At 43.6% G+C, this 13,602-nt stretch overlaps 1 pseudogene; it reads right to left on the minus strand.

Moving 5' to 3' along the window:
• Positions 1 to 2,818: 2,818 nt before the first annotated feature.
• LOC147967564 (uncharacterized) lies at positions 2,819 to 3,872 on the minus strand (annotated as a pseudogene).
• Positions 3,873 to 13,602: the final 9,730 nt, after the last annotated feature.

Below are 13,602 nucleotides of genomic sequence, written 5' to 3' on the forward strand. Positions count from 1 at the left end.
CTCTTGTGTCCTCAACACACCCAATACAATGGTAAATTGTATAGGTGCACTAATTCGACAAGGAGATGGTGATACAAGTGCAATATGGATGGTAGATATAGGTTTTTGTAATCTGAAAATATAAAAACAGCAAGGTAACTAATGATAAAAGTGAGCGAAAATGGTATTTGCAATGCGTTGAAACAAGGCCTAGGGTTCATACTTTCACTAGTGGAAGTTCTCTCAACAATAATAATATAATTGGATCATATAACTATCCCTCAACATGCAACAAAGAGTCACTCCAAAGTCACTAATAGCGGAGAACAAACAAAAAGATTATTGTAGGGTATGAAACCACCTCAAATTTATCCTTTCTGATCTATCTATTCAAGAGTCCGTAGTAAAATAACATGAAGCTATTCTTTCCGTTCAATCTATCCTAGAGTTCGTACTAGAATAACACCTTAAGACACAAATCAACCAAAACCCTAATGTCACCTCAAGTATCTGTGGGTATGATTATATGATATGCATCACACAATCTCAGATTCATCTATTCAACCAACACAAAGAACTTTAAAGAGTGGCCCAAAGTTTCTACCGGAGAGTCAAGACGAAAATTTGTGCCAACCCCTATGCATAAGTTCACGAGGTCACGGAACTCGCAAGTTGATCACCAAAACATACATCAAGTCTTCTCAAATCCTTAAAGACTCAATCCGATAAGATAACTTCAAAGGGAAAACTCAATTCATCACAAGGAGATAGAGGGGAAGAAACATCATAAGATCCAACTATAATAGCAAAGCTCGCGATACATCAAGATCGTGCCGAATCAAGAACACGAGAGAGAGAGAGATCAAACACATAGCTACTGGTACATACCCTCAGCCCCGAGGGTGAACTACTCCCTCCTCGTCATGGAGAGCGCCGAGATGATGAAGATGGCCACCGAAGAGGGATTCCCCCCTTCGGCAGGGTGCCGGAACGGGTCTAGATTGGTTTTCAGTGGCTACAGAGGCTTGCGGCGGCGGAACTCCCGATCTAGGTTTCTTTCTGGAAGTTTGGGTATATATAAGAGGTGTTGGAGTCGGGAACAAGTCAGGGAGGTCCCCAAGGCGGCCACGAGGTAGGGGGCGCGCACCCAGGGGGATAGAGTGCGCCCCCACCCTCGTGGTGGCCTCGGGACTCTTCTGGCCCATCTCCGATACTCCGTGGGCTTCTTCTATCTCCGTGAAATTTCAGGTCAATTGAACTCCGTTTGGTTTTCCTTTTCTGCGATACTGAAAAAGAAGGAAAAAACAGAAACTGGCACAAGGCTCTAGGTTAATAGGTTAGTCCCAAAAATCATATAAAATAGCATATAAATGCATATAAAACATCCAAGGTTGAGAATATAATAGCATGGAACAATAAAAAATTATAGATACGTTGGAGACGTATCATGGTGAGATCGGGATGTATGCAGCACATCCGAACTTACGCAGATGAGAAATGCTAGGAGGATTTCCACGTACCAATTGCAGAGGGGAAGTACTGTGATATGCAGTAGGCCTCAATTGTATCAAGTCAGCAGCGTGTAGAACCGCATGACCCCAACAAGAGGTTGGCAAGTTGCAATTCATTAACAAAGGTCTTGCAATGAGTTTGTTCCTTTTAATCAATGATTCAGCCAAACCATTTTGTGTATGGACATAAGGAACAGAGTGCTGAACTTCAATCCCCAGGGCCATGCAATAATCATTGAAAGCACGTGAGGAGAATTTTGCAGCATTGTCCATGTGAATTGACTTAATTCGACTTTCTGGATAATGGGCTTGTAACTTAATGACTTGCCTCATTATCTTGGCAAATGCATGGTTTCGCGTGGATAGAAGACACACGTGTGACCATCGTGTAGATGCATCAATTAGAACCATGAAGTACCGGGAAGGTCCAAATAATGATTGGATGGAACCACAAATGTCTCCTTGAATACGTTCAAGAAATTGAAGTGGTTCAACTTGTATTTTGAGGTGAGAGGGCCTCAAAATTAGCTTTCCTGTGGCACAAGATGTGCACACAAAGTCTAAAGATTGAGGAAATTTTGACTCAAGTAAATTATGACCAATGGAATTGCTAGTAATTTTTCTCATCATCCTGATCCCGGGATGGCCAAGGCGATCATGCCAGGTTTGAAATGCATCAACATTCTGAAAAATTACTTTGTACGCAACATGTTCTACGGGGTTGATGTACATATAGTACAAACCAGACGATAGAGAAGGAATTTTTTCATGTACCTACTTGCCATATCCGTGATCTTTGGTGAAGAGTAGATACTCCTCTTTGTTGTCTTCATGGGTTTCAATGTGAAAGCCATTTTTACGGATATCTCGATAATTGATCAGGGTACGTGATGAGACGGGATACAACAAAGCATCCTCAATTGTCACTTGTGTACCGCCTAGGAGGGTAAATATGGCACGTCTAGTGCCAACGATTACTGTATCGCGTCCAGCGATAGTTAGAATATCTCCATTCATCTATTTCAGAGTTTGAAAATATTTCATCTCCCTCAGTATGGAGTTTGTGGTTGCACTATCCACAAGGCATAATTCCTCTTCCATCGGATTGTCACCGTAGAGAACTATATATAAGACAAAGAACTTTCAATAAGAAAAATCTCATGTAAATACATAGAATACAATCTTATTTATATCAAATATATTGGTACAATTACAATCTTATTATATCAAATGTGCTGATACAATATAAAGACAACAACAATACTTATGTTCTTACTACAACATCACAAATGGACATAGCTAAATAGATCACTAAGGAGATTATGGGACTAGTCGAAGTCTCCAAACACGTCGTTTGAGGTATACTCAATCATCATGTTCTCCGTGTCAACAAGGTCCTATGGCTTATGGAATGCCACGGTGTTGCTCGATCTCGGAGGAAACATCATGCGAACTACCGGCTCCATTGGCGTTGTCTGGATGAAGGTTGAAGTTGGCTTCGAACCTTTTCCCTTGAGGTCCTCTGCGTCCCTGAGATTGTTGGTACAACATAACCAGATGCTTTGGGATCTTGCACTTGTCAGTGGGGTGCATGTAACATCCACACTTGTTGCAAAGCAGAGATTTATCATGCTTGGGCTTTGCAGTGCCTTTTCCCTTGTCTGAGTTCCTAGACCTCCTGTTCCTATTGCGCTTTCGCTTGTTCTGGAAATTTGATTGATTGCCCCTAAAGGCACCATCAAACTTCTGTCTATTCGCGACATTCATATGAACTTCAGGTAGAGGTTGTGCCCCAACTGGGCATTGAGAGCCATTCTTAGCGAGTAGCTCATCATGCTTTTCAGCTTGAAGTAACATATGAATAAGCTCGGAATAGACAGTATAGTTGCGAGCACGGTATTGCTGCTGGAGGATCCTGTCTGAAGGGAGCATAGTAGATAAAGTTTTCTCTATCTTCTCCGCATCAGTAGGTTCCTTCTCGCAAAAGAGCAGTTTGGAACTTATCTTATGAACCTTGTGGTTGTACTCACCGATGGACTTGAAATCCTGAAGACGAAGGTGAGTCCAATCATGGAGTGCTTCTGGCAAGACGACTGCTTTCTGTTGTTCATATCTCGTTTTGAGGACTAGAAACAAAGTACTGGGAGATTCCTCCTCTAAGTACTCTGACTTTAGATTTGGGTGAATATGGTGCCTTATGATGTATAAAGCAGCATAGTTTTGTTGTTCAGTCAGCAGCGTGGCTTCGGCCGGTAGAGGAGTCTCCGGATCCTGGATTGCACGTGCTATCCCACGGGAAGCAAGACTGATCTTGACGTCCATTGCCCATGTAGGGTAGTTGTGGCCATTGAGGGCAAGCTCCTCAAATTCTTTTGCAGTCATCGTTTATCGTCGGCGAGGCCTCTCGGTGCTCTCGGCAGAGCGTGCTGATAACGTGTTTAGATGAAAGATCAACTTGTATTGATTGATAGAAACAATACAACTTATATATGTTTGAAAGAGACACATCACACAAGACGCGATGGTTAGAACCGATGCAATGGTTAGAAGAGCGGGGAAAGAGAGACGCGTCGGTTGCCACAAGGCAACTGTATAACGCAGGACAAGGGGAGATTTCCCTCTAATTACTACAAACTAATTAATCACAACATGTAAAAGTCAGTGGTGGTATCTGCAACCAATGCGTATATGCTAGTTTCGCCCTGCCCTGCCAGTGTTTACTAGACGTTATGTGAGCGTGTACTATAAGATGATGATGTCCGTGTGTATAGATCTATGCTGTAGTTCGTTTCGATAGAAAATATGTATATGCTTTACACATTGATTTTATAAGGTCTGTTTTGGGAAGATGTGCCTTTGTTAGAGCATCTATAGCCAGGCTCCCCAACCCTCCGTCCTCCCCCAGCCCCCTATATGTCTGGACGGACGGCCAAGTCACTGACTCGGTAAAAAAAACTAACTCAGATGCACCCCTCATTCTAGCCGCGGGCGTCCGGACTAATTGGCACTTCTCAAACCCAGCCCGAATCTAAGGCGGGTTTGGGGGAGGCACGGGCGCTCGGGCGTGTCCGTCACGTTGGCCTAGCCCACAGTGGCCCACCCAGACCGCACATCCGGACGAACTGTAGACCAAAGTCAATACTCTCTCTCCGTCCCATCCGCTTCCCGATCTACGACGAGCGACGACAGCAGCGCCACCTCTAGTGGCAGATCTGGCGGCTCTGACGACCGGGAGAGCCTGCTCAACGATGTGGAGCCGGACGTCTTGGAGGACATCACCCTTCGCATCGTGCCGTGGTGGTCGCGTCTAGACTAGGGTGGCAGCGGAAGATTTGGTTCCGTGCCGTCCTCTGTCGCCCGACAACGCAGTGTCGACAACGTCGTCCGACCCTCCCGTCCTTCGCACAACTTCGCCTGCTTCATGCCTGTCCAGGTACGCCACCTACCACGCCCCTCTCTGTTTCCTTAACCTGCTCCGGATGGCGTACCTGGGCACCGTTGGGTCCTCGTGCCCGTGCGGGCGCTGGCGCGGACTAGTACTCTTGAGTCCAAGGCACGAGCGGCACGTCGTGAGCGCCAACAGGTGAGGGAGCAGACGGAGGCAGGGGAGGCACTGGCCACACATCACTGGGTCCATAGGACCATCTCCTCGTGGTGATCCTTCGACGCTCCCTCACGATGATGGAGACCGACACACGCCGGCTCCTGTGCAAGAACGCCGAAGCACTCCGGCTCGCCATCGAGCAGTCGGAGCGTGAGGCTACGGCTGAGACGGCTGCCATGGAGAAGGTGTCCTGGATGGCCAAGGCACATGAGCGCGTGGTCTAGAGAGTGACCGACATCATCTCCTCCTCCCCCGACGACTCCTACCTCACCCGCCCCTTCGGCGGACCCAACTTCAATGACGACGCCCCTCCGCTTACGTTGCGGATGCCTATATGGAGGGGTACAACAATACCAATGAATGCAAGGGGAAGGGTCCGATGAGGAAATGGTGATTTCCTCTACCCTTCTCCGCCTCAGTTTTATCCATGTTTTTTAGTTTTTAGTATGAATTTGCACTGTTCGGCGATGAATTTTGATCATTTTGTGTCGGATGAGTATGTCTGCTAAGCTAGTATGTGAAATTATTTCCGCTAAGAGTGTTCATCATGTTCTTCTACATACTAACTATTTTACGTGTTGCATGAATTTAGGGGTTCGAATATGAGGGAGATGGTTGTGGAAGCAACCAAATGAGGGGTGGCCGGTTAGTGCCCATAGACGCATCCAAACACGTCCGCGAACGTTTGAGGGGTCGGATTACATATATCTGCATGTAGATGCTCTTATTGCACATCTAAATGACACAATGAAATATAAAGACTGTAAAAAACATAAAAAGGGAAAAAAGAAAAAAAGAAAAAACCTGCACGAATCTCCACCAGAAACAATGACATATATATAGGACTTAGACGTGCAATACTTAGCGCACATCTAGATATGTTTTAGCAAAACCAATTTTATAAATAAATCTGAGGCATGTACTTCCATTTCTAGACATTGAGTATTGGCTAAAGTGAAATTTTTTGTTTGATGTCGACTTCTGTTGTTGCTACAGAGCCAGACCTATGCTATATGACTACCCGCAGAAACGTTTGCCCTCCTGCTGCCAAACTGTTAAAGGACGTCTAGGACGACAAAACTGATAGATGCTAGCTCGCCATTATTGAGTGAAAAATGTGTTTCCCGCGGCCAACAGTGTGTTTTCTGCTGCAAAAAATGTGTTTCGCTTGCTGTCCACACTCCCCCTGTGTCCTTCATAGCCGTACCTAGCTACGAGTCCAGCCATAGAACTTTTGGCCGACGTCTTCTACATTATTTTCAAAGGATGTACAAGGGAAAGAAATCAGTAGATGTTAGGTCGCCATCACCGCGTGAAGAGTGGGTTTCCTGCGGCCAAGAGCAATTATCGGCCACACAATTTGTTGGTTTTTCTCGTTCTCAATATACTGCCGTTTGATGAGAGTTGCGCTATGTCTAGCAAGTAGATTCACTGCAAATGCGAGGTCAGGTCTCATGCAATTTGCAAGGTATATGAGCGCTCCAACGGCACTGAGATATGGAACCTCGGGTCCCAATATTTCTTCTCCATCATCCCTTGGCCTGGACGGATCTTTCTCTATGTCTAGAGAGCTGTTTCGAATCGAGATCGAGAGAGGATCGAATGAATCAACTATCAATTTCATTGAATGATTCTCGGTATATATACAAGGGGAACAGACACGATCGAGAGATGCGACTGTTCGTAGAGGTGCAAGGGGAGAGGTGCGACGGTTGCCAATGCAACCGAAGTACAGATTACAATGGGAGGATTATCTCTTTAATTAACCTATTAATTTAATCCTAACACTCCCCCTAATCCTTCCTTGTCTTTGCAACCGACCATCTCTGGAATCATCCTTGAATTAACTCTTCTCCAAAAACCCTGTGGGAAAAATGTGAGAAGTATTGCAGTATGATATGTTGCTAAAACTCCTTCAAACCCAGTGGGAAAAATAAGGAGAAAATGGTGCAACATATAATGGTTATTGTCTCTTTTAACTCAATATGAAAAAACCCATAGAGTTCAGAGGACAATAAATATGTCGTATATACTTTCCTAAAAAACCCGGTGGGGAAAACTGAAAGTATGACATATGATCTCATGTTGATATTACCTCATTAAAAACCTTTATGAGAACCTGTAAAGTAAACTCATGAAGGGAAAAAGAGTATAATATAATGCACTGAACATGAACAATTCAGGAAGATACTCCCCCTGATTCTTGCAAAATTCGAAGCCGTCACCTACCAATTCCATGAACACATTTCTGGAACATAGAAGTTGGTAGAAACCCGATGAAAAAATCAGTCGTATGATTTGACTTGCAAGATATGCAATATAGTGATATTGCTTATTATGTAACCTATTTGCATCCGGGCAACACAAGAAACATTATCGTTGAGATAATGGTTGGTGGATGTAGCCATGAGGTCTGTTTCGAAGACTCTTCATGAGAGGGCTACCACGCCTAGTAGGAACACTAAGCTTGTCTATGATCTGACATAGTGGGGATCTGATCGATGTACCCAATGATATCGGTGTTCACATTTTTGTGAAACTGAAAACCAGGACAAGATGTTTGATGCCTTGGAGATATCAAAAGATATTCTTGAGCACCAACCAATTGTGTTTGGTGGATCCAATGGCATTATGGAATGTTGAGTCCCAATATCTCATTTCCATCATCTCTTGGTCTAAATAGATCATTCTCTATGTCTAGAGAATGAACTACCATGAGAGTTATGGATGGATAAGATTTGTCCACAATGAATTTCTCCAATATATTTTGGATATAGACAACATAGTATACCATAATGTATGAATGAAGGTGCTCAAGTTGTAGTAACAAGCGGTGTTTTGGTTTACCCAAATCCTTCATTTTAAACTCCGTCATTTAGATGATTACATGTGTCGTCATTGCAGACACACAAACATGGACAATCATCATTGTAGGAGTAATCCTTGTGTATAAGGAACTCACTACGTCGGTTATACCAAATGTACCGACAATAATAAGCCATATGGTAACTTACTGATTTTACACAATGTATGTTGCGTATTGCATTTCGATTCAGAAGTGAGATTCCATGAGGAATCAACCATATATGTCTGAATCTAGTGACCACATGGGTATGTGATCACTACATCTATCAACTGCAGAGATAGATGGTTTTGTACTGCCAATGATATAAGTTATCGGAAAGAGATTCCACCTCTGGAGAATAGTTGGGTATCTGCGTGAACCCTTGTGCTACAATGCTTGCTCTATGTTTCACCACCTTATTGTTCTCAATTCTTTTTCCAGAAGAAAACTGGTGTAGGTATTGCTTATGAATACCTTCCCATTATTGAGCAAGATCATTTCTACCTAGATTATACCCTTTGCTTGAGTTCAGTCCAAGTGTTGTTCACACTTTGCCATGGCCATGGTCTTTGGACCTGAATCATGTGAAAGGTTTTGCAATCTAGTTAAGAAATGTATGTCGACAATTGTAGACTTCCGGTTATTTGATTCTCCAGAATCTATATATCAATATATAGTTGATGGAAATATCGTTACCCATGGTGACTACTCGCAATTTCCCAATGCGATTGAGTCGGGTATTCCGATGTCCCGGTCATTGTGTGCACTCTGACCTGGGTTGGTGGAGGTTTCCCATCCACTGGGTGTATACTACCCATTAGGTGTCTGTCAACATGAAGTTGACCTGCATTTACTGATTCAGAGGCCTTGATATCCTTGCTTGCAAGAAGCTGAATCCTGATGTACTATTGTCATACTTCTCCCCCTGTTGCTTTGAACGAGGAGTTGAGTGGTTTTAGATGGTACCTCCACTCTTTCTGACATATTTTTGCAGGATTGTAGGATTGCGTGACACCTTTATAGTCAGTAAATGAATCTAGCAGGTTATTTGCAATGCGTTGCAAATCTTCTGAACGCATGGTTCAGATCTTTGAGTATGTGGATTTGAGGCAGATAATGTGTTGAACAATCCACTAATTTCCTGGCATTCTTTATGGTACTTGAAATCTCCCCCTAATGCCTGGAAATGTTCCTCATTGAATCAGCATACTAGCCTTGAATAACTCCCCATGCCAGGGGCTCGAGGTATTGACGGAAATACAGTTATTCCTCACATAGATCCCAACTATATGTTGAGGAGCCAATGATGTATGCCGGGTGGTGATATCGGTATGCAACCGAATTACCGCAGATAGGAAATACTTGGTAGATATCCACATATCAAAAATAGAGTGGAATAATATTATGCAGTTCTGTCATGAGCGTGTAAAACTACATGACTCCAACGTAAAGTTGGTAAGTTGCAATTCCAAAGTAAAGATAATGCAATGAGCTTAACACTTTGGATAGGATTCTACCAAACCATTTTGAGTCTAAACATTAGGACAAATTGCTAAATTTCAATCCAAGGGCCATAGAGAAGGCACTCAAGGAGAATTTTGCAATGTTATCCATTCGATTTGCTTGAAATCGATGTCAGGATAATGAGCCAATGGTTTCGTGTGAATAAAGCACACACTTAAGACCATCATATAGATATGTCTTTTAGAACCATGGAATACCTAAATAGTCTGGTCAATGGATGGGAAGAGCCACTTCCCTCAACTTGATGCATTCAACGAGTCTGAGTGGTTCAACGTAGACTTTAAGGTGTGCGAGCCTTAAAATTAGCTTCCCTGTGTTACTTGCAGCGCACATAAAATCCAAATTGTGTTAGTATTTAGCACCAAAATAATCATAAACTACTGGAATTGCTGATAGTTTTGATTTCAACCCAATGTCTCGATGACGAAGGCGAGTATGCCAAGTTTTTCATGTACAAGACACTCAGGAAAACTATCTCGTACGCAACATGTGCTACGGGTTGTGCTGTATGTGTAGTACAATCTAGATGATACACAGAGAATGTGCTTGCCATATCCGTTGCACATGGTAAAGAGAAGTTATTTCTCTTTGTTGTCATCATAAGTTTCGCTATGGAAACTATTTTGACGGATACCTCCATAGTTTAGTAGGGTACGAGTTAATCCCGGGAAGAAATAAAGCATCCCGATGTTACTCGAGTACCCACAGGGATAGTAAATATGACTCGAGTTGAGCCAACAAATACCTCATCGCGTCTAGCGATTTAAAAATATCTCCTTTCTCTCAATGAGAGTAGGAACATTGGACTTCCCTGAGTATAGAGTTTGCGGTGCATATGTCCACAAGGCACATATCATTTTTCATCGGATTGACTCCCGTAGAAATCTATATATAGACATGAAGATTCTCAAGAAAATCACTGTCAGATATATAGAATACATACAAATGAATTTGTATGAAAATGCTGATACAATATATTGTGATATACAATATATGATGACAACAATAATCATGTTCTTATTAGAACATCATAAATGGACATAAAAAATAGATCACTAAGGAGACTAAGGGACTAAATGTATAGTCTCCAAACATGTCGGTTGATGCATATTCAACCCTCATGCTCTCCATGCTCATAGGGTCTCGTGACAGCTTGATGGTGTCAGGTTGAGGGTTTGAAGTGAGTTTCAAACCATTACCCTTGAGGTCCTTTGCGTCCCGGTGGCGTGGCTTGGATTGCACGCGCTATCCCATGGGATGCAAGACTGATCTTGATGTCCATAAGCCACTTAAGTAAGTTGTGGCCATTGAGGGCAAGTGCCTCAAATTGTTAGCCATCTATTACTTATAGGGGCAAGCCAGAGATAATTAATTTACAAGAAGTAAATTAAAAACCATCATGGTTTTGTAAAAAGAATGCAAAAATTTGACTCAAGTGTATAACTTGAAAATGCTCAACCTCAATTGTGGAAACATAACACATTGAAGATCATACAGATCTCACAGTAATAGAGATAGTTTGCACATGGGCAGTAGATCGAACTCATTACCTTGTGTTTTCCTAATATAATGAGAGAGATGTTATTGTCAAAAATTTACAAGTTTGTTGTGCGGGAGAAATAAATCTCGACCGCTGTGACATGTTCATGAAGAATGTCAATGTGGTAAACACATAGAACATATCATCCCCGGTGAAAAACCGGTAATTTATTTATATTACAGATTGCGTAATATAAATACATCGTAATGTTGCAAAATTAATAGATTTCAAGAAGGTGGCTTGAAACCATTAGTGTGAATCTCAAATAGCTAAGGATGACACCTTGAATTTTGCATATGTATTTGGAAGAAATTAAAAATCTCAATTGCAAATAGATGTATTATTCTCGACATGTAGTGAACATGGAGATACATACATTCCGGAATACATCATACTCAACAGAAATACACCACTATTATAATGAATAGTAATGATGTTGCAAACTTGATGCTCAAGTGAAAAACTTGAATTGTATAGACCTCAAATTAAATGAGATGATCTTGTATCAAGTTTCAAGATAATTCAGCAGTGTGAATTAATATTGTACGAGAGAAAATTAATCTCAATCGCAATGAGATTGTTTTGCGAGAGAAGAAAATTCTCAATCACAAATCAGTACTCTAGAGGTACTGAATTTATCTTTGCAAGAGATAAAAAAAATCTCAAGCAAATCAATGTTGTTGTATAGGGAATTGCAATAGCAAACGCATTGAACATGTTGAATATCAACACACACATTTCTGGAATATTAAAACTCAACAGAAAATGGGTGAAATGCATATCTATACATACATGGTCTAAATATGACAAGTGCTAATGAATAGCACTAGTAGTTGTACCATGTTGAATTATCTTGAAAAGTCCAAGAATTAGCCGCAAGACTTATAGACACGAGTTTTGGACTATTGTGGAAATAGGTAAAGCAACATGGGCTATAGTTCAAAACTCGCGAAGAGATAAGGCTTCTTATCTCTTTCTCCCGTGTGGACGTGTGGTTCTACATCAGAGTTTAGAACTCCTGAACCAAGCCCCAGTGATTGCCATCGGGAGATAGTGGTCGAGGACATCGCCGACGCTGCTGCTTGCGCGTGCAGGTTGTGGACCACGGGCGTTCTACACCGGAGGGCGTCGGCATGCTGCGCGTCGGAAGTCGGGAGCACACATCAGGGTCGCCGTGTTCCGAGGAGCCAGGCGTCCAGGGACCTACGCTGGGAGGCGTTGGTCGCCATCGCCAAGGCCGGAGGCCGCCGGTTAGAGCCTCTTCTGCGACGAGCCGGACGGAGCACCGCCGCTTTTGGCATTGGAGGCCGAGGCATTCTTGGCACCGTGCCGATGGGGCGAAGCCACAAGCCAGCCCTTGGCTTCTCCGTCGAAGGGAGGAGTGCCGACAGGTGCGCTATGAGCGGCCGTGGCCTGTGGAGACGGGCTGGGCGCCGCCGCGATCTGAGCGTCGATGGTCGTTGGCCACCGTTTTCTTCGACCGCCGTTGCCTCTTTCGTTCGCGAGGAGCCGCGATTCAGGCCCGGGGGAAGCAGCGATGGAACGCCGGGCGCCGTGCCGCCGGAGGTCGTCAGGCGGGCGCCACCACACTGCTGCCACCGCGCGCTGGCACGCTGGGTCTGAGGGCCACGACAGCGTCGAGGGCTCAAGGTTGAAGGCCGGCCCTTGCAGAGGAGGGCACCACGCGCTGAGGCCGTGCGCCGGCTCTCTTCAAGGAGAAGAAGAGAAGGGGTGAGCGGGCGTTGCCGGTGGTGTCCTGGGGCGCTAGGGCCTCCACCGTCGGTAGCCAAAAAGGCTAGCAATGGCCGAGAGGAACGACGTCGCGGCTGTTTCGCTAGCCACCGGCAGGATTTGCGCCGCGCTGATGAAGTGGCTCTACGGGAGCGTGCTGATAACGTGTTTCGAATCGAGATCGAGGATCGAATGAATCAACTATCAATTTCATTGAATGATTCTCGGTATATATACAAGGGGAACAGACACGATCGAGAGATGCGACTGTTCGTAGAGGTGCAAGGGGAGAGGTGCGACGGTTACCAATGCAACCGAAGTACAGATTACAATTGGAGGATTATCTCTTTAATTAACCTATTAATTTAATCCTAACAAGAGTGAACCACCATGGGAGTTTTAGATGGGTAGGATTTGTTCATATTGAATTTCTCCAATATTTTCTGGATATAGGCAGCTTGGTGTACCATAATTCCTGAGGGAAGGTGCTCAAGTTGAATACCTAAGCAAAATTTGGTTTTACCCAAATCCTTCATCTCAAATTCCATCTTTAGGTGATTGGGTGCTTCATCAATGTCTTGTGTGTTACTGATGATGTTGAGATCATCTACGTACATTGGAATGATGCAAAATCCTGTAGAGGACCTTTTGATAAAGACACATGGGCAATCACTACTATTGAAGTAACCTTTCTGTAGAAGGAACTCACTAAGTCAGTTGTACCACATCCGTCCCGACTGTCTTAAGCCATATAATGACTTATTCAGTTTTACTTGTATTCGGTATAGAGATTCCATCAGGAACCTTCATATACATATCCGAATCTAGTGACCCGTAGAGATATGCGGTCACGACATCCATCAACTGC

The sequence above is a fragment of the Triticum urartu genome, chromosome 5A, assembly GCF_056163025.1.
Source record: "Triticum urartu cultivar PI428250 chromosome 5A, HENAU_Tu73, whole genome shotgun sequence".
Classification (NCBI taxonomy): domain Eukaryota; kingdom Viridiplantae; phylum Streptophyta; class Magnoliopsida; order Poales; family Poaceae; genus Triticum; species Triticum urartu.